Here is a 23,287-nt window from a genome sequence, read left to right as displayed (position 1 = left end):
ACAGACTCAGCACTTGACAATTGCACGTTTAACAGGTTATGAATTGACACTGTTCCAGCCACATATAGAAATCAAACGCTGCAACGTTCTAAATCCTGCTACACTGTTACCGTCAGTTACTTCCAATCCTGCCACACATGACTGTGTGGAAGTTGTTAACACCATGACAAAGCCAAGACAAGACTTGACAGATATTCCATTACCTGATCCCGACCTGACACTTTATGTGGATGGTTCATGTATGAGAACGAGTACAGGAGAACTAGTAGCCGCGTATGCAGTGACTACTGAGACTGAAGTTATAGAGACACACCGTATTGACACCCTGTCTGCTCAAGCAGCAGAGCTAGTCGCTCTGACCCAAGCCTGCATGCGTGCCAAGAACCTGAAAGTAAACATATACACAGATTCACGCTATGCATTCGGAGTCGTACACGACTTCGGAGTGCTCTGGCAAGAGAGAGGTTTCATGACTTCTCATGGAACCAAGATTCAGCATGGTTTTCTCATTCAAGCTCTGTTAGATGCAATCCATTTACCTACAGCTATCGCTGTCATGAAGTGCAAAGCACATACGAAAGTCACTGACATCATTTCCCAAGGTAACGATCTAGCAGATCGAACAGCCAAGCTCACAGCTCAGACTCCAGACATTCCAGTTAACACGACACTGACACACACTCCAGACCAGACTACTTGTATGACAGTTAAGGACCCTACACAAGATGTCATAGACATACAGTCACATGCTACTCCCGACGAAATCAAGAAATGGTCCGAACAAGGAGGGGTCCAGACAGATCAGGGATGGGTGACGAAGGGAAAAGCCACATGGTTTCTCCCCGACTCTATGGTTCAAGTCATTATCAATACCGCACATAGTCCAGCACATCTAGGAGAAAAAGCTATGTTAGACAGTATTCAGAACCTTTGGTTCAACAAGCATTTACGAGCTGCAGCCAAGCAGAAAGTCCGTACCTGTATGATATGTTGCCAGTTCAATCCAGGTAAAAGTGTCCCGGTGGAACAAGGGGGATTCCAACCTCCTGACCACCCTTTTGAGGTCCTCCAGATGGATTATATCCAGATGGAGCGATGTCGAGGTTTCAAGTATGTCCTTGTAGTTGTATGCGCTTTGTCCAGGTGGACAGAAGCATATCCAGTTCCAGATTACACAGCTGCGACCACTGCCAAGCAGTTGGTTCGTGAATTCTTTCCTCGTTATGGACTCCCTAGGGTCGTGTATTCTGATAACGGCCAGCCATTCTCATCTGAGTTAATGAAACATGTTTCCCTTCTGTTAGGGTACCAGTGGAAGTTCCATTGTGTGCGCCAACCTGAAGCAGCCGGTCTCGTAGAGAGACATAACCAGACATTAAAAATCCGAATTGCCAAAATTTGTAAAGAGAAAGGTGTGGACTGGCTAGTAGCTCTGCCAGTTGCTCTATTTTATATGCGCATGGTTGCACATTCCAGATCAGGTCTGTCCCCGTATGAGGTCGTATTCGGCCGCCCCCCAAACATGTGAGGTACACCTAGACCCCGAAGTATTACAGATGTTTCCAGTAATATGCTGACAGATTACCTAGCTTCCTTGATGTCTGCCCTACACTCTTGTCGTTCACAGGTTGCCGCCGCATTTCCAGACAATACCGAGGTGAAACCGCATGAAGTCATTCCAGGAAACCTCGTGTTGGTCAGGAATTTTGATCGTTCAAGTCCACTGGAGCCTTGTTGGAAGGAGCCACGTCTAGTCTTACTTACCACAAGGACCGCGGCCAAGTTGGAGGGCCGCAAAGGCTGGGTACATATGTCCCACATCAAGAAATTCCATGGATTGCATATAAAAACATTTGCCAAGAACATTTCTAAGGACTGCCTAAAAATTGACTCTGAATTCAAGCCTCCCCTGTTAGAGGAAACTCCGCAGCAGGAGTATAAAAAGAAACTCCGGTCTAGTAAAATAAGTCAGCCAGTTTAATTGTCTAAGTCCCTCTCGGGTGAAACGGTTAGACAGGTTTCTGACATGTATGAGATAGATCCCCATAGTGAGAGAGTTAGTCAAAACTCTATCAAATGTATCATTGTTTTAAGTTTTTTGCTATTTTTGAGTTTAATGGTTACCTGCACAAGTTATGCATTACATTTATGTTTTCCAATTTCTCATGTAAATAAGTATTCTAATGCTACAGTAGAGCACACATTTAGTGATCTGCCTCCTCACGAGCTATCCTATCGTCTTGCTATGCGAAATAACACGTTTATCAGAATGTTACACTATTCACACCAGACCAGCAACGCCACTAATTGTTGGGTGTGTGGTCGACTCCCCCCTTTCCAGACACCGAAGGGAGTTCTGCCACTCTTTCCTTATGCGTTTTCACATAATGGTTCATGTGGAGCATGGTCCACGTTAACGTCATCCTCCAATGATATGTCCCTTCTGAATAGAACATGTTTTCCAGACAAGCAAGGTCTTTCCCATAGAACAGGGTTAGATCTAGAAAATGAAGTTTATAATTTAGGTAATTATTCTTCGAATTTCATGGTCCTGAATGTTCAGTCTGATACTACTCCAGATTTGCCTGCTATTTCAGTACTACCAGTCAAAGGCGAATTATGTGTCAGAAAGAATGGTTCCGCACATGTAGGACATAGTGATTGTGCTACTATTGTCAAATATAGTGACAGTCGGAAATCTATTTTCAAGGCCTCACGTCATTCTTATTTTGTTTGTGGTCAGACCGCATATGTTCGTCTGCCCCTTGATTGGGATGGAACATGTTACATTGCCTTCCTACTGCCACCAGTTTTCCTAGCCCCATCTGATTATCATAGAAACACACATCTAGTACACATTAGACATAAAAGGGAGATCGAGTCCCCGATTGTCGATCAAACTGAAACTGCTCTAGAACAATATACAGACTTCAATAGAGGTTTCTTCTTCTTTATAGGACCTATCCAGAATAGTAAGTTAATTCGTAGGTTAACCAGAACCCTTGAAGCAGTAGTGAATGAGACTACTTCTGCTCTAGGTAACTTAACCGAAGAGCAATCTGCTATGAGATTTGTCGTGCTCCAAAATCGTCTCATTCTTGACGTCATACTGGCCGATAGAGGAGGAGCATGTAGAGTCATCGGATCTAGTTGCTGCATTTTCATTCCTAATAACGCGCCGTCTGTTTATTCAGCTATAACCAGACTTCATAAAATTGCCCATCAGTTACACCAGAATCCAGGCACCTGGACATGGTCCGGTTGGCTCTGGAGTATTATATCTGCCTGGGGATGGAAAGTATTGTCATTCCTAGGTATAGCAGTAATGATTATATTCAGTTGCTGCCTCTGTTTACAATGTGGCCCTGCGATTTGCGGCATTTGTGCTACCTCTTGTATTCCTAGTCCTAAATCCCGTTCCAAGACAATTCGAGACGAACAAATGATACTGTATGAAATGATAGATGGTATCATGAATATTGATGTTTCCTGATGGAAACGTAGGGCACAAGGAGGGAATGTGGAAAAGTAAATTTTGCCATGTTCTGTGTCCCTACGTGTTCCCCATCCTATGTTATATGTGCATGATCGATATGCATATGTATTCCTCTCTGATCGATTAAAGACGCAATTCTAGTTGTGTCCAACTCTAGTATGCCAGTTTCCAGTTCTCGTGAAAGCTACGAGTATTAGGCCTATGTAAACCTATGTTGCCACGTTCCACAGTGTGCACGTTAATTCAATAAAAGTCCCCGTTTCTAGGCCTCAAAAGGGCCCGGACACCAGATTCAGCTCCTGTCTCCTGAAACCCTCTCCGAGGAGCGATACAGCCCCCACCTGTATCCCTGACCCTTCACTTACTTCCTGCCTCACAGTGCCCGGCTCGGCCTGGCCCTGCCTCCCAGTCTGCCAAGAGTATGTTATGCTTCTAGTTATCAGTCCAGCCCTCCTTCTCTGCATTCCTAAGCTACGGAATCGCATCAATGGTTTCCGTCATGGTCTAGCCTTTATGTCTCCATGTAAGAGAAATACTGTATTAATATTCATAGAATATTCCTCGCACCCGCACTACATGTAGAATAATGCATGCACCTGTCTTAGAGTCTGTTAGCCTTTACCCTGATAACTCTTGGATTCTATCAACATGTTCTCTAAACACCAGATACCAGATAGGTTTTAGGTACATGTCGCTCTGACTCCGCAGACTTTAGTCTCCTCTTCTAGCGCAGAAGTCATAGCCCCCAGTTCTCCCTGGTAACACGTCATTGCCCGTTTGCGCGCACTACTAGGTCAGAGGTCCCAGCTCCTCAGATAGCCCCCACCATGTTTCCGCCCCATTTGTGACATATTCTGTTACTTTTACACCACATGTCTATGTATACGCCCTGTACACGCCTCTTGTTACACCTACTTACTGCCTTATCTTTCGCGACTGCTACGAACCACGCCCACTGCTACGCCTACTGTATTGAATGTAATGCAATTGTTTTAGTATATATATATGTTATGCACTGTTATTAAAGAGCAGCTTTTTGCTCTAGCCATTCCAGATCCTGCCCCCGGCAGCTGCCATCCTATTCCCGTGCAGGTTGTCCTGTTCCTGTCCCTTATGCTTTATTAAAACCTGCAAACTCCAGCTACCTCGAATCTTGACTCTTATTTATTGAGCTACCCGTTTATTGATTATTCTGAAAAATAGAACCGGTATTTAATTATTTATTTACCACATAATGGCGCCCGAATAGGGACTTGCCCTTTCCCCACGCGCCGGCGAAGCCACGCAAGCCCCCTGACCCTCTGCAGCCGTGACGGAACCATACCGTGCACGTGCAGATATTTCTGCTTCAAGTATCCCTCAGGCCTACGGAGGAGACGGAGGTTGCGGTCCAGCATCCAGACGAGGCGGTGGAGGAACGCGGCGAGTCCCGACCAGAGCCCAAGCCGAGAGTCCAAGGTCCGAGGTATCCGGAGGCCCACCTGTAACTGAAGTCCGAAGTTCGTAGTCCGTCGTCGTAGCAGTCCAGTCCAGTCCGAGGCCTTCCGTTCTTGCTGCCCGGTGAGTACCGTTGCTGGGGTAGTATCTAGACAGGGTCAATTAATTTGTCTCTGGTCCGTGGGTTTGGGTACGCAAATCCAACACGAAGTGTCCACCTAGGTGGATGCGGGTCCTGACGTGTCTCTTTATGAGACCGGTAAGTTTCGTACTGTTTCAGCAGTGCATCTAGTAATTCTAGTAAGTTCTGTTCTCGAGAAATTCATGTGTTTCTGTTCTCAGTATTCCAGGTAATATTCTGTCCAAACTGTTATTTTAATGTCATTCAATGTGTTTTCAATGTCGTGTATGAATGATTTGTTTTTTCAGTCATTAGTGTGTTTATCGTATATTGTATGGTGTCTAGATTCCAGACTAAATCATGCCTCTGTTCTCTAAGTTACGTCAGTTAAAAACTAGAAAAGGGCTGCTCGAGGAAGCAGTCCCTGTCCCGCCTAGGGACAGTCCAGGTCATTTTATGTATCATAAGCATGGCTTAAGTGCCATAATATATCTAGATTTATGGTCTGATTATACCAGACATCTCGAAGAGAAATATAGATGGCCTGTATCAGGCACATGGGATGCCGAGTGCATCATGCGAGTAGAAGAAGCATTATGGAAAAAGAAAGCCAGACAGTCACAGAAAGATGCCATCGAGTTATGGCGCAAAGAATCTCATAAAAGAACCGAAAAAGAATTCAGAAAAGCAGAATTAAGTAGAGAATCCTCAGAAAGAGCCCAAGAAAGGGAATTAATCGAAATAGGTGAACGAGTTAAAGCCGAACAGTCGGACAGACAGAGAAATGCCCTTATTAAGGGTATGTATCCTCTTCTTGCCGAGGGCTTGCCAAAAGCAACCCCAGAGGCATCCAGTAATTTTCCGCCATCACTAGTTCCGATTAAGCTACGTCACAAACCGACCGCAGCTGATATTTTTCTCTCGTCCTATCTGGACGACACGGTCCCAGAATATGCAAATCCTGTTCCGCCAGCTCCCGTAAATAATGTAATTCCTGTTTCTCCAGCCACCAGGGCACCCGTTACAACACCTGTTACGGCACCCCCGGTCCAGCCTACAGTACATGTACCCGCTACATCAGTCACTCTCCCAGCCCGTACAGCACCCACCGACGATTCCAGTTTAGGAGCCGCGGGGGGAGGTTCTCCTCGTACCCCGCCTCAACACAGACGTATGACGCTACATGAGCTAGCGTTACAGCGTACACCCAAATTTCAGTCAGTTGCAGATATCAAGCGAGCCCTTACCGAATGCCGTTATGATCCAGTCCCAGGCGATGATGACATGGTCTTGTATTCATTGCGTGTAAGACGGGTGACCGAGTATTTGGACACCCTGCCGAATATGAAAAGTTATCTAGACAGAATATATCATTTCATCCGTACAGGAAGAGATCCAGAAAGTATTGGCGACACCATGGTCCAAAGAAAAGTCGAGATTCAGCTCATGATTTTAAAGTTTTTAATTAATTGTTTAATAAGAGAACAAGATTATCCAGGAAAAGATTCAGAAGAAATGAAAGTTCTGACCAGGTGGAGTGACCATATAGCCGAGGGAAGACACAAGACACAGAACAGTATAGAGAGTATGTACAAGAAAATCCGTAAAGAAATAATAAAGTTACACGAGAAACGAGAAGCAACACAAGCAACCGAGAAAGAAAATGACTCTTCTACTGAAGAGGTAGACGACGAGAATCCCACCAGAATAGCGTATGTAGGTAGAACTAGACTTTCCGACCAACATTCACGTCTAGACTACAAGAAAACTGTTCCTTCTCCAGTACCAGAACAGTGTTCTCTAGAACAAGTATTCCAAGCTACCGATAAAATTCTGAAATCACGAATAGGCTATAGTGAGCTTAGTACTATGCATGAACAAGAACTAGCCCGATCAGCAGTCCGATGGGCTACTGATTCTACCACTTTTCCAGATGAAATAGTGGCAAAAATGTTTCTGAAACTGCCCCCAGCCGAGCAGCGACTGGTGGGTATGTATATGATCCAGCACCTCATTACACTGTATGAGGGACAACATTCTGATCCAGGTCCGTTACATGATGTATTAAACGAGTTACTACAGTATAGATGGAAAGGTCTAGGTACCGATTTAATTAGTATCATTCTAGAACAGCGCCACAAATACCGAACGTTCCTGAATCCACATTTTGTCCATGTCCCACCCCCAGAAAGTAAACCATTTTATATAGAGAGACAGCATCCGTTACGAGAAGTACATCCAGTTAGAGGAACGGGTGGTGATCTAGAACGAGTATTTGTTTACACCCCGATTACAAAGATGGAACTCTTAGAGATGAAAAAGTTAATTCCCTGTCATGATAAAGATCCAGCAGGGTTCCACCGTGAATTAAAAGACATGCTCCGTATGGGAGAATACACGTATCCAGATATCATTAAAATGTTAAAGGTCCTGTTGCCTGCGGGCATATATGAAAAGCTCAAGGAAAAAGAATGGGAGGTGGGAGAGAAAAAGATAGATTGGACAGCTCTAGAAGCTGAAGATACAACACGTGTACCAGGTACCGGTCTAGGAGATAAATGTAAAGAATTACCTGAGTTATTGATACAGGTTTTGCCAAGATTACTAGCCACGAAAAAGGAAGACTGGGATGCCATCTCAGCCTGTAAACAGAAACAAGATGAAGATACTAGTGATTTTTATTCCAGATTCGAGAAATGTTTTATTATTAACAGTGGTCTGAAAACAAGTAGCGAGTCATACCCTAATCTTTTTGTTACTAAACTAGTCGAGAATTCAAGTCCACAAGTTAAAAACCGAGTCCTGAAAGTCGAAAGTACCTGGCAAGCTAATACTCCGTCCCAAATGTTACAGATGCTCCAGTACCATCAGAACAGAATCAGGGAAGAGCAAGATCATGAAAGGAGACGTATGAAAGACACAAAAATGAAAGTATTAGTTGCACAATCTGTTCCTCAAGACAGTCAGAAGAGGGGTACGAATCAAGCCAGTCATCCTGCAGCTCCCGTTAAAGGGACCTGCAATTACTGTAAACAGCCAGGTCATTTTATAAACGAGTGTGCAGTTCTGAAACACAACATAGCTACCGGTAAGACTAAAGAGAAACCACGTCCGCCTAGACAAGAACAAGTTTTACAGACTTCTCAGTAACCACAGAATGCACAACAGACAGTTACAGTACCGCAGCCTATCGCTGCAACACAGCATGTTACACAGCAAATGTACCAGTATGCCCAGTCAGAGTATCCAGAGTACCAGCAGTATTCATGAAACAGCCTAGAGAGGGAGGTAGGCTTGCCTCTCATCGAGATACCTGTAGATCAAGAGGGTCCCTACGTTCACAGTCAAGTATTAGGGAAAGACAGAAAGTTTCTGATTGATACAGGGGCAAGTAGGACTACCATCAGTCACGACGAGGTTCCAGGGGCTCCGCTCTCAGGCTCTAGAAATGTTTCCCTTGGATTTTCAGGAAAGCCAATAGTTAATGAAATTTCGAAACCAGTTACTCTAGAAGTTGGTCCATTGTCCCGAACTACTGATTTGTTACTTACGAAAGCCTGTCCAGAAAATTTGTTAGGCATCAAGACATTAAAAGAATTAGGTGCAGTTATATGTTGCTCCCCAGAAGGAGTCCGTTTGTTTTTGCGTGACTTTAAAGGTCACTATGTATTACGTGATTTTGATCCAAGATTACTGAATGACCCACAGCATATATGGGCACAAGGTCCAACTGATGTTGGTTGTATGCACATCACACCCCATCGTGTGACTCTCAAGCAAGGTATAGTTTTGCCACGAATCCGACAGTACAAATTGCCACCTGAGGCTGTAGCAGCCTTATCTAAAATTATTGACGAGCTTATTGTTCAAGGAGTGGTTGTAGAAACTGACTCCAATGTATGTAATTCTCCTATCATTCCAGTCATGAAACGTACTGATCCAAATGCACCTCCAGTTTATCAATTAGTGATTGACCTTCGAGAACTTAATAAATGTATTATTCCCCTGTACCCAGTAGTTCCAGATATTTCATCCCTATTGACAGCCATTGATTCTGAAGCCACGTTCTTTACTGTCATCGACCTCAAGAACGCATTTTTCAGTGTTCCCATTCATCCAGACAGCCAGTACCTTTTCGGTTTCTGTTTAAATGGAAGGAGCTATAAATTCACACGAGCTCCTCAAGGTTTCACAGAAAGTCCTAGCATTTACAGTCAAGCACTCAAGAGACAACTAGACAATATTCACATGCCAACTGACACTGCCCTGCTCCAGTATGTCGATGATCTACTGATCACAGCCCGTTCTGAACGTGACTGCGAGCGAGCGTCACTTTCAGTCCTGTATTTCCTAGCCGAGATGGGGCACAAGGTGTCCCCTTCGAAGCTTCAATTCTGTGTCCAGCAAGTGGTCTACTTAGGACACTTACTGTCCAAGAGGGGTAGGCAGTTGACACCAGACCGTATCCAGTTAATAGCGAGTCTTCCTCAGCCCAAGACCCAGAAAGAGGTACGAGCTTTTATTGGCCTCACTTCCTATTGCAGACAATGGATTCCTCAGTATGCATTTCTAGCTAAGCCACTGATACAGTTAACGACACAGGAGGCAGCCGTATCGACTGTCCTCCCTTGGACCCAGGAACATACACTTGTTTTTAATGAGTTAAAGAAAGCTTTATGCCAAGCACCTGTTCTAGCTACACCAAACTACAGTAAGCCTTTTACACTTTTTGTTACAGAACGTAATGGTACTGCATTATCTGTTCTCACACAAGATCAAGCAGGACAGTACAAGCCCTGTGCTTATTTTTCAAGCACATTAGATCCAGTAGCCCAGGCTCTGCCTGCGTGCCTCAAGTCAGTTGCAGCCACAGCACTAGCTATCAGACAAAGTGATTCCATAGTGTTAGGACACTCCCTGACAGTACAAGTTCCACACTCCGTGGAAGTTCTTTTAAACCGAACACAGACTCAGCACTTGACAATTGCACGTTTAACAGGTTATGAATTGACACTGTTCCAGCCACATATAGAAATCAAACGCTGCAACGTTCTAAATCCTGCTACACTGTTACCGTCAGTTACTTCCAATCCTGCCACACATGACTGTGTGGAAGTTGTTAACACCATGACAAAGCCAAGACAAGACTTGACAGATATTCCATTACCTGATCCCGACCTGACACTTTATGTGGATGGTTCATGTATGAGAACGAGTACAGGAGAACTAGTAGCCGCGTATGCAGTGACTACTGAGACTGAAGTTATAGAGACACACCGTATTGACACCCTGTCTGCTCAAGCAGCAGAGCTAGTCGCTCTGACCCAAGCCTGCATGCGTGCCAAGAACCTGAAAGTAAACATATACACAGATTCACGCTATGCATTCGGAGTCGTACACGACTTCGGAGTGCTCTGGCAAGAGAGAGGTTTCATGACTTCTCATGGAACCAAGATTCAGCATGGTTTTCTCATTCAAGCTCTGTTAGATGCAATCCATTTACCTACAGCTATCGCTGTCATGAAGTGCAAAGCACATACGAAAGTCACTGACATCATTTCCCAAGGTAACGATCTAGCAGATCGAACAGCCAAGCTCACAGCTCAGACTCCAGACATTCCAGTTAACACGACACTGACACACACTCCAGACCAGACTACTTGTATGACAGTTAAGGACCCTACACAAGATGTCATAGACATACAGTCACATGCTACTCCCGACGAAATCAAGAAATGGTCCGAACAAGGAGGGGTCCAGACAGATCAGGGATGGGTGACGAAGGGAAAAGCCACATGGTTTCTCCCCGACTCTATGGTTCAAGTCATTATCAATACCGCACATAGTCCAGCACATCTAGGAGAAAAAGCTATGTTAGACAGTATTCAGAACCTTTGGTTCAACAAGCATTTACGAGCTGCAGCCAAGCAGAAAGTCCGTACCTGTATGATATGTTGCCAGTTCAATCCAGGTAAAAGTGTCCCGGTGGAACAAGGGGGATTCCAACCTCCTGACCACCCTTTTGAGGTCCTCCAGATGGATTATATCCAGATGGAGCGATGTCGAGGTTTCAAGTATGTCCTTGTAGTTGTATGCGCTTTGTCCAGGTGGACAGAAGCATATCCAGTTCCAGATTACACAGCTGCGACCACTGCCAAGCAGTTGGTTCGTGAATTCTTTCCTCGTTATGGACTCCCTAGGGTCGTGTATTCTGATAACGGCCAGCCATTCTCATCTGAGTTAATGAAACATGTTTCCCTTCTGTTAGGGTACCAGTGGAAGTTCCATTGTGTGCGCCATCCTGAAGCAGCCGGTCTCGTAGAGAGACATAACCAGACATTAAAAATCCGAATTGCCAAAATTTGTAAAGAGAAAGGTGTGGACTGGCTAGTAGCTCTGCCAGTTGCTCTATTTTATATGCGCATGGTTGCACATTCCAGATCAGGTCTGTCCCCGTATGAGGTCGTATTCGGCCGCCCCCCAAACATGTGAGGTACACCTAGACCCCGAAGTATTACAGATGTTTCCAGTAATATGCTGACAGATTACCTAGCTTCCTTGATGTCTGCCCTACACTCTTGTCGTTCACAGGTTGCCGCCGCATTTCCAGACAATACCGAGGTGAAACCGCATGAAGTCATTCCAGGAAACCTCGTGTTGGTCAGGAATTTTGATCGTTCAAGTCCACTGGAGCCTTGTTGGAAGGAGCCACGTCTAGTCTTACTTACCACAAGGACCGCGGCCAAGTTGGAGGGCCGCAAAGGCTGGGTACATATGTCCCACATCAAGAAATTCCATGGATTGCATATAAAAACATTTGCCAAGAACATTTCTAAGGACTGCCTAAAAATTGACTCTGAATTCAAGCCTCCCCTGTTAGAGGAAACTCCGCAGCAGGAGTATAAAAAGAAACTCCGGTCTAGTAAAATAAGTCAGCCAGTTTAATTGTCTAAGTCCCTCTCGGGTGAAACGGTTAGACAGGTTTCTGACATGTATGAGATAGATCCCCATAGTGAGAGAGTTAGTCAAAACTCTATCAAATGTATCATTGTTTTAAGTTTTTTGCTATTTTTGAGTTTAATGGTTACCTGCACAAGTTATGCATTACATTTATGTTTTCCAATTTCTCATGTAAATAAGTATTCTAATGCTACAGTAGAGCACACATTTAGTGATCTGCCTCCTCACGAGCTATCCTATCGTCTTGCTATGCGAAATAACACGTTTATCAGAATGTTACACTATTCACACCAGACCAGCAACGCCACTAATTGTTGGGTGTGTGGTCGACTCCCCCCTTTCCAGACACCGAAGGGAGTTCTGCCACTCTTTCCTTATGCGTTTTCACATAATGGTTCATGTGGAGCATGGTCCACGTTAACGTCATCCTCCAATGATATGTCCCTTCTGAATAGAACATGTTTTCCAGACAAGCAAGGTCTTTCCCATAGAACAGGGTTAGATCTAGAAAATGAAGTTTATAATTTAGGTAATTATTCTTCGAATTTCATGGTCCTGAATGTTCAGTCTGATACTACTCCAGATTTGCCTGCTATTTCAGTACTACCAGTCAAAGGCGAATTATGTGTCAGAAAGAATGGTTCCGCACATGTAGGACATAGTGATTGTGCTACTATTGTCAAATATAGTGACAGTCGGAAATCTATTTTCAAGGCCTCACGTCATTCTTATTTTGTTTGTGGTCAGACCGCATATGTTCGTCTGCCCCTTGATTGGGATGGAACATGTTACATTGCCTTCCTACTGCCACCAGTTTTCCTAGCCCCATCTGATTATCATAGAAACACACATCTAGTACACATTAGACATAAAAGGGAGATCGAGTCCCCGATTGTCGATCAAACTGAAACTGCTCTAGAACAATATACAGACTTCAATAGAGGTTTCTTCTTCTTTATAGGACCTATCCAGAATAGTAAGTTAATTCGTAGGTTAACCAGAACCCTTGAAGCAGTAGTGAATGAGACTACTTCTGCTCTAGGTAACTTAACCGAAGAGCAATCTGCTATGAGATTTGTCGTGCTCCAAAATCGTCTCATTCTTGACGTCATACTGGCCGATAGAGGAGGAGCATGTAGAGTCATCGGATCTAGTTGCTGCATTTTCATTCCTAATAACGCGCCGTCTGTTTATTCAGCTATAACCAGACTTCATAAAATTGCCCATCAGTTACACCAGAATCCAGGCACCTGGACATGGTCCGGTTGGCTCTGGAGTATTATATCTGCCTGGGGATGGAAAGTATTGTCATTCCTAGGTATAGCAGTAATGATTATATTCAGTTGCTGCCTCTGTTTACAATGTGGCCCTGCGATTTGCGGCATTTGTGCTACCTCTTGTATTCCTAGTCCTAAATCCCGTTCCAAGACAATTCGAGACGAACAAATGATACTGTATGAAATGATAGATGGTATCATGAATATTGATGTTTCCTGATGGAAACGTAGGGCACAAGGAGGGAATGTGGAAAAGTAAATTTTGCCATGTTCTGTGTCCCTACGTGTTCCCCATCCTATGTTATATGTGCATGATCGATATGCATATGTATTCCTCTCTGATCGATTAAAGACGCAATTCTAGTTGTGTCCAACTCTAGTATGCCAGTTTCCAGTTCTCGTGAAAGCTACGAGTATTAGGCCTATGTAAACCTATGTTGCCACGTTCCACAGTGTGCACGTTAATTCAATAAAAGTCCCCGTTTCTAGGCCTCAAAAGGGCCCGGACACCAGATTCAGCTCCTGTCTCCTGAAACCCGCTCCGAGGAGCGATACAGCCCCCACCTGTATCCCTGACCCTTCACTTACTTCCTGCCTCACAGTGCCCGGCTCGGCCTGGCCCTGCCTCCCAGTCTGCCAAGAGTATGTTATGCTTCTAGTTATCAGTCCAGCCCTCCTTCTCTGCATTCCTAAGCTACGGAATCGCATCAATGGTTTCCGTCATGGTCTAGCCTTTATGTCTCCATGTAAGAGAAATACTGTATTAATATTCATAGAATATTCCTCGCACCCGCACTACATGTAGAATAATGCATGCACCAGTCTTAGAGTCTGTTAGCCTTTACCCTGATAACTCTTGGATTCTATCAACATGTTCTCTAAACACCAGATACCAGATAGGTTTTAGGTACATGTCGCTCTGACTCCGCAGACTTTAGTCTCCTCTTCTAGCGCAGAAGTCATAGCCCCCAGTTCTCCCTGGTAACACGTCATTGCCCGTTTGCGCGCACTACTAGGTCAGACGTCCCAGCTCCTCAGATAGCCCCCACCATGTTTCCGCCCCATTTGTGACATATTCTGTTACTTTTACACCACATGTCTATGTATACGCCCTGTACACGCCTCTTGTTACACCTACTTACTGCCTTATCTTTCGCGACTGCTACGAACCACGCCCACTGCTACGCCTACTGTATTGAATGTAATGCAATTGTTTTAGTATATATATGTTATGCACTGTTATTAAAGAGCAGCTTTTTGCTCTAGCCATTCCAGATCCTGCCCCCGGCAGCTGCTATCCTATTCCCGTGCAGGTTGTCCTGTTCCTGTCCCTTATGCTTTATTAAAACCTGCAAACTCCAGCTACCTCGAATCTTGACTCTTATTTATTGAGCTACCCGTTTATTGATTATTCTGAAAAATAGAACCGGTATTTAATTATTTATTTACCACAAGGTTATGAACCTGAGTGTACAAGTATTGACCGCGGATATGATTTCAGTTTTGGAGAAAGGGATGGGTTTTTGCCCCAAGCAAAAGGGAGATACGTATAATTCTATGATTGATTTGTTTAAATTCACTAGAAATCTAAAGTTGAAAATTTTTTTTTAATGCAATCCCAAACCTAATAAATGCATGAACATTGCTACAAGTGATATGTCTTGTGATGTTGTTACCATACAAAACATTAGAGATGCTGTATTCTTATTATCAATTGCTGATGATGATCGGGACCACATGACTGTTGAAGAATTGTTGTGGGAACATGATATAGTTACTGACACCAGCATCACTAGTGGTTTAAGGAATAAATCTAGGTGGACCCCATCTTACCCAGTGGAAACAGTGTAGACGTGTTCCGCAAATTAGTAACTGAGGACATGTACAGGTATCTACTGCATGAGAACAAACACCACCACAGGTTATCTGATAATCTTACAGCGAATGAGCGTAGGCCATTGAAAGACTTGAGTGAACTTCACAACATTACCATCAGGGAGGCCGACAAGGGTGGCAATATTGTAGTCATGAACACCAGGGACTATAATATGGAAATCCTCTCACAACTGGTTGATCAAACACACTATGAGAGACTAAAGGATAACTCCGTAGGACCACTGACTACACTAATAAACACACATCTCAGGGAGTGGCTGAACAGTGGCCTGATAAATCAAGATGAATATATCTCAAGATAGATAGACCCAGATTCCCTTGCATTTACACTCTACCCAAGATCCACAAGAATAAACAATCACCACCAGGCAGACCAATAATATCAAGCATAGGGGTCCAACTGAAAAACTATCACAATATGTGGACACGTTTCTACAACCTCTGGTACGGAATTTACCAGCATATATTAGGGACACCAAGCACATCCTTAGTATCCTTTCAGATGTGACATAGGAAGAGGGCATGATACTAGCAACGCTGGATGTCACCTCCCATTATACCAACATCCAGTGGAAACAGTGTAGACGTGTTCCACAAATTAGTAACTGAGGACATGTATAGGTATCTACTGCATGACAACAAACACCACCACAGGTTATCTGATAATCTTACAGCGAATGAGCGTAGGGAATCGAAAGACTTGAGTGAACTTCACAACATTACCATCAGGGAGGCCAACAAGGGTGGCAATATTGTAGTCATGAACACCAGAGACTATAATATGGAAATCCTCTCACAACTGGATGATCAAACACACTATGAGAGACTAAAGGATAACTCCGTAGGACCACTGACTACACTAATAAACACACATCTCAGGGAGTGGCTGAACAGTGGCCTGATAAATCAAGATGAATATCTATATCTCAAGATAGATAGACCCAGATTCCCTTGCATTTACACTCTACCCAAGATCCACAAGAATCAACAATCACCACCAGGCAGACCAATAATATCAAGCATAGGGGTCCAACTGAAAAACTATCACAATATGTGGACACGTTTCTACAACCTCTGGTACGGAATTTACCAGCATATATTAGGGACACCAAGCACATCCTTAGTATCCTTTCAGATGTGACATAGGAAGAGGGCATGATACTAGCAACGCTGGATGTCACCTCCCTTTATACCAACATCAGAACCGATCTAGGTATTAAAGCTGTGAGACGGTTTCTGAGCAAAAGACCCGCTAGCCAATGGGCACATGCCGAAATGATCATCAAAATGATTGAACTAATTCTTGAAAACAATGTGTTTCTATTCGATTCTAAGTGGTACAAACAAAAACAAGGTGTGGCTATGGGCTCCAGGTTCTCTCCTGCCTATGCCAACCTCTTAATGGGTGGGTTTGAGGGGGAGTGGATCTGGGGCTCAAGGGGCACCCCATGGAATGAATCCATTATATTTTGGGGGCGCTGTATAGACGACTGCATTATGATCTGGTCTGGGAGTATGGCAAGCCTGACCCAATTCTGTGAACAGCTGAACCACAATGATATGGGTATACACTACACACATAACTTAAGCACCACACAAATAGAATACCTAGATCTGACACTCTTTATAGAGGGCAACAAGATACAGAGCAATCTGTTTCGTAAACCAACCTCATGTAACACTATACTGCATGCCAGCAGTTCATACCCTAGACACCAAATCGAATCTATAACTTATGGGGAATTGACTAGGGCGAGGAGAAACTGTAGCTAGGACAATGATTTTAATGCCTACAAAGACAATATGAAACTAAGGTTCCAAGCAAGAGGATACAAAGCCCACACAATCAGAGAAGCGGAACGCAAGGTGCGGAAAATTGTAAGAAGAGACACTCTTAGGGACAAGGCACGCAAACAACCAGACCAGGTCCAGGTCAGACTTATAACCAACTATAATGAGGCAGCTTTCACACTCAGGAAGAGCATGAAAGCTCACTGGAAAATACTTACTAGTGATAAATCTCTGAATAAATACATCTCAAAACATCCCTTGATAACATATAGACGTAGCAAAAACATAAAAACTCTGATCAGTCCCAGCTATCCCAAACAGGTAGAGAGAACATCCAACTGGCTTACACAAAGATGTACAGAATTCCACAGCTGTGGATGTTGTAAGATATGCCCCTAGCTATGAATAACACCAGAATATTTCGCAGCCACCTGGGGAAGGAATATGAGAGCAAGCAAATGATCAACTATAATAGTCGCAATGTGATCTACATGATCAAATGCAAATGTGGTAGCTTCTATATAGGGAGAACAATCAGGGCACTAAAAGAGAGAATTTACGAACACCTGAGGGCTATCAAACATAGGGACACACGATATGTAACTGCATCACACATCAATGAGTGTCACGCCCAAGATAGTAACAAAACAATTGCCTTCTGTGGTATTGAGCAAGTGAACCTAGACCAAAGAGGTGGGAACCGAGATTTGCACCTTAGACGTAGAGAGGCACTATGGATAATGAAGCTTTAAGCAGTTGAGCATGGGATGAACTCTGATCATGAACTACATTAGTTTCTAGGGGACTGAGGAGACTGAGGTATTAAATTGTCATCATGAGTACTGTACCATTGAAACTGGAATGAAATTCAATCACTAACACACTTAGTGACATGATGTTTGGATTTATGTCATATCATTATATCTGAGAACTATAAGACCTATGAGATGAGGAAAATGCTACCTGCTATAATTCTAATGTGACTTTATGATTAACAATTATGATGTATATACAGATGCTTGAAAAGTGTGACATGAAATGTAACAGCACATAGATTTCACTGCATAGTAATTAGATGGAATCTGATGCACAAAATCAATGATATTTATGTGGAAATGCCTAGTTAGGTATTATCTATGGGGCTCCCGTGGCACTTGCCCAATGAGTTGTACAGACAGTTATATGTTGAGGTGCAGAAGGATCATGTCATGATATCCCGCTTTATGTATGTACTTTTTTCCGCCAAGCAACGTAGAAAAGACCAATTAATGATGGTATCACAGTGTATAGATTGGGTAACATGCACCCTTCTCATTCCTGCTTTTCTTGAAATTTGAAGAACATCCACCACGAGATTCTTTCTCATTATCACCATACTTTCGACTGCATGGCTATACGGGCCAAGATATACTCACAACCAATAATTATAACCTGAATGTGAATCACATTACGTATGTATGAGTCCTCTTGAACAGGATCAGCCCATATTAAGATGGTGACCACTCGTTTTTTTCGTTATACAGGAAGCAATATGGATCATATACTAGTTTTATCGAATACTTATATGCCTGCAGGTTCTGCAGAACAGATCAAATTAGTTTTAGTGATAACCTGGGGAGTAAGAATACTGAAGGTTCACAAGAGTTCTTTTCAGTTTTATTATACTCCTAACTGTCTAGTTACTGGGCCAAGATATACTTAGCATTAATTATATATTAAGTCAATGCGATTCTCATTACATACTTATTAGTCTTTTTGAATATCTGTACAAATTAAAGATGGCGACCACTCGCGTTCGGCATACAATAAACAATATGGATCAAATGTCATCTATACTTATAGGCCTGCAGTATAGCAGAATGGATTGAATATAGTCTTGTTTATTGAACATTTAGGGAGTATGAATATTGGAATGTGCACGCGCTTCACACGTAAAATGGAGACAGTTGTTACCATTCGCGAAACACCCGTTTGGAGTTCTAGTCTTTCCGGAAGTCTATTATTTACGGTCCGTTTCCGGGTTTCCGCGCACACACGAGAGTGACACGGAGACGCCGACGGATACCATGCCGGATGTTGCAGCTTGATATAGGTTTGTTTAATGCAGCTCCCTGCTGAACAATTCTTGGTTGGACATTGACCGGCAATATATTGATTGATTCCCCGTTTCCTACTTGTCTTTTTGAGCACGACTGGTGGACTCGATTAAATAACAACTGAAATACAATATACATCCCAGATTCTGAAACTTAAGTAAGTAGGATCCATTAGCCTTTAATACACTGAGATGGGAGTGAGCTGTTTTAATTCTGTGTGATCAGCTTAGGGATAGAGGTGATACATATGAGGATCGTCCGGACTTACACTGTCTGTTCCAACCTACTAACTGAAACAAGCTTGAGATGTAATATTCGTAGGTTATATTTATGCCTGCAGGCCAAAGAAGGTCGTGAGTGATATTTGTAGGCAACAATGAACTAATATATATTCTGATTTTATTAGAATCTTGAGATGACTGATGGTAATTTTAATAGATATACATAAGGGACAGAGCTGGGCAGGCATTTCTGATTCATACTTGGTATATCATTACAGATAGAATAATTCCTAGAAGCCACGATCCCGAACTATCATCAATATTGCCCAGCCATCCTTAGGCTGGGACGGAAATATAACCAGCCAGAAGGTATGTTGCCTACCTTTGGGTGCTAGTTTTCCATACTAGTTATTATTATATTTATCTCTGTTACATATGGATGCTGTTATTTATTTTAGGCGCTTAGCACTGAGTGGATATTTGCAAGGTAGGACTGGGGCTTGCCCCAGTATTGGCATCACGTGTTGGATACAATCACATGGGGGTTCTGAAGCACATATCAATGAAAGTCTAACCACTACGTCACCCACTCCCAATCTCCACTACTATTAAATGCCCACGCCGCTTATCTCCATTTCTCAAGAACACGATCATCATTGATTAGCCTTTTCTCATTAAATTTAGATTGGACAGAAGGTTCTACTTTTTTGTTCTTACACTTGCCTTTGCCCTCACATTCGTCGGTCCTCTGCAATTTTGATTAGCAAGGACTTGATATGCTACTTGCATGGGTGCAATGCAAGGATTACCTGTATTGTAGCATTACTGCCCGCTGTAACCTGGGCTTACACTATACTATTTGTATATGTTTTCCAGCCCTGAGGAAGTCGCGGGTTTCTTGTCCCGAATGACGAAACACGTGTTGGCTGGAGCCTGAACAAGAAAAAGACATTAAAAAAACACATATGATGCTAATGTTTATGTCGTATATTTTGAAATTATTGATTTGTTGAAATCTATGTATTGGTGTGCTGGGATCTTGAACAAAGTTATAGGATCGGCTGATCTGATTGTGGAGGTGTGGGATGATTGCCCCCAGCCCAAGCACCCAACAGTGAAAAATACCTAGACATCCAATAATAACCGTAATTGGTGAGCGCCATCGAGGCCCAGGGTAAAATCATTGAAATTATGGTAAAAGAAGGGGAGCACTCCTTATTTTGAAACTTTTTCTGAAATGTTTATAAACTAATGCTCTGGCGTGCTGTTGAGGTAAGTACACTGTCCTAGTGTGCTGTGATGAAAATAGTGTGAATGTCAAGTGCTTCCACCTGGCCTCTACGAACTGTTGCCTAGCCAATACCTGGCTATAACATCAACTGAAAATCTACTGGTTTTATACATCATAATAAATACTGGCAAAGAAACATTTTATTTTTTTCATGTTCCGCTGAACCATAAGTGATGTATTTAATTATACATACACGAAATAATAAATTTTTCAACACTTTCACATGAAGTATTTACAATGAATTAATACATTTGAAAAACTGCCCAATGCATTTCGGGCCAAAGGCCCTTCTTCCGGGGCTTGATCTGAAAAAAATGTACATCACATTTTAATTGCATTTGAACCCGGAAAAACAACCTTAATTGAGTTTGTGAATGAAACACCTATTCAGTATGTAATATGCTGCCAATTTAAAGAAAACAAAAAGGACAACAAAGAGGAAAAGAAAAGTGCTCCGTGAGAAAAGACAGAAATCACCCATCTATGTTCAATAAAGTTCACCCTAAATCATGAAAAAAACCAGTGACTTACAAAGTATCAATCGTGTGAGCAAAAACACTCTCTAATCATGAAGACCTCATACCTGTCCTTCCTTGGTTCAACACAAATATGTGATGAAAGCTACAAACAAATATACGTAAAGAAGATATTGTCAAAATACCGCGCTTAAAGAAACAAGTAGCCAATCAATAGATGAAAAAACATGAATGCTGCCACTGACCTGAATGAAACAAAATAATGTTTCCAACTCCCGAACCCCGTCTGCGGATCCCCAACTGCTGCGACCAACTGTATCCAAACTACGGAGACATGAAAAATACAACGACTTGACTACTCCCTCTCCACCTTCTAAATGCGCTAAGTATAGTCTCCAACTAGTTGTACTAACCTTGTATAACTTTCACAACTCCTCAAACGTGTGCTATTCGTCGTGCTTGCCAGACTCTCAGAACTGGATTAGTAAAGCCGTACTCTCCTTCAATGCTATAAACCTGACCCTTTACCAAGTTAAAAGATGGACACCGCACCCCGTCCCTCTGACTAAAAAACCCAACATAAACAAAGGACTGCCGACCTATCTCGAGTGCGCCATGATAGAATCACTAAAACCCGATAACTTCCTATGCCTAATTCAACAAAAAGCAGAATAATCACCCTATACCACCTCTACTAAAGCAACACTTATCCCAAGTGAAAATTACAGACGTTAACTGAATGAACCTTAAGTGCCTAAAAACATAATTAAACTGTGAAAAGACAAAGGTGGTGAAATGAAAATGAAGATGTTGTATGAAATCACTCAACAGTATATACAAAAGGCACATATTTACATATTCATCGATGTCAAGAAATATGCTGTTCATAAAAATGTTTACTTATCTCGCTACATATAAACATGTTAGTGTGATGTTAGAAGTAGCCTATCAGAGCCTATCTAGGTGACAATATCACAGGAAACACCCTAGATCTGGGTCTCCAACAAGTAGCTCGGGAGCTACTGTTAGCTCGCCAGTACCTTCAAAGTAGCTCTCAGAGATGAAGCCAAGCCCAGTATCAAATTTGGAGAGTAGGCGCCTATTAAAGAAGGCAGCACTGCTGATCTCAAGATCCTAAGAGTGACAGCCAGCCAAACATATGGCAGTAACTTATACTAAACACTCAAACACACAAAATATCGGCCTATAGGGCCTGCCACTTGACAGTCTGTATCTAATCTAAATATAACCAAGTCACAAGGAGATTGACCATCTTGTATCCCTGCTTTATCAGTCACAACATGTGTGTGACCAGTGGACCATAAAAGAAGTACAACAGTAGTAGCCTGAGCAGTAATGAGTGCTGACCCACCAAAGTGTGGGACTGCTGGAGTCAGAGTAAAAATGTGTCAGTTGGGTGTATAACCAGCTCAAGACCTGAGGAGAACAGGACATGATTCAGACCAGAGAAAATGAAGAGACTCATCAGCATTTATGTGCTTCCCTAATAAACACTATTGCTTCTTGAAAGCTATGCCTGGTGTCAAGGACTACCAAATGTCTATGCTAGCCCCCATCATAAGAGTGTTATCTCTGACATAATTGTGCCCATTCCTGGCATAATAGTGCCAATGGAATAATAATGGTCATAATTGACTATTTGGGGTATTTTTGGTCTACTTGTGTGTGGAGTTGGGGTTTGGGAGGACCGGAATAACAGGCGGGGAGGCCGGATATAGTGTACTATGGTCAGCGGTTTTTATTGAAAGTTCTGGACAAAGTCTGTTTGGAGGGAAGGGTTGGTGGATGGGTTCCGGCTGGATGTGCAGGGCGGGGTTGCTGGGATGACGGTCTGGCGCGGTGGGGTCGTTTGGATGGGGTCTTTTTCTCCTGGGCTGATGTCGCCTTCTCTGCCGTAGGTTACTGGCACTCCTCGGAGGCATGCAAAGGAGAGAAGAGTATAGGGCTTTTAGTCCGGGCAAAAGGACGTGTGAGGACTTCCACCTACACCGGGGAGTGAGGGGATCGGAAACTGACCGTGAGGAAGGGACGGCGGGGTGGGATGGAAAAAGGCAAGCAAGAGAGGGAAGGGGAAGAGGGTGTGGCGTGTGGTGGGGACGGTGCTCGGGCTTCTTTACAGTGCAAGTGATAGGAGTCAATATACAGTGCTTTCGTGCTCGTGAAGCTCTAACTACAATATTTACAACTAATTACAGGGGGGGGCA

General features: G+C 43.2%; 1 long non-coding RNA gene across 1 annotated transcript in view; it reads right to left on the bottom strand.

Moving 5' to 3' along the window:
• Positions 1–21,557, bottom strand: part of LOC144782973 (uncharacterized) — an 84,616-nt gene extending 63,059 nt beyond the window's left edge. The window contains exons 1-2 of the long non-coding RNA XR_013601341.1: positions 21,476–21,557; positions 21,308–21,386 (exon numbers count right to left, since the gene is read on the bottom strand). This is a non-coding gene — a long non-coding RNA (uncharacterized LOC144782973). The remainder of the gene's footprint in view (positions 1–21,307; positions 21,387–21,475) is intronic.
• Positions 21,558–23,287: the final 1,730 nt, after the last annotated feature.

This window comes from Lissotriton helveticus, chromosome 9 (genome assembly GCF_964261635.1).
Source record: "Lissotriton helveticus chromosome 9, aLisHel1.1, whole genome shotgun sequence".
In the NCBI taxonomy this organism is placed as follows: domain Eukaryota; kingdom Metazoa; phylum Chordata; class Amphibia; order Caudata; family Salamandridae; genus Lissotriton; species Lissotriton helveticus.
Note: the sequence above shows the minus strand (reverse complement) of the source record. Positions and strands in the feature narration are given on the sequence as shown.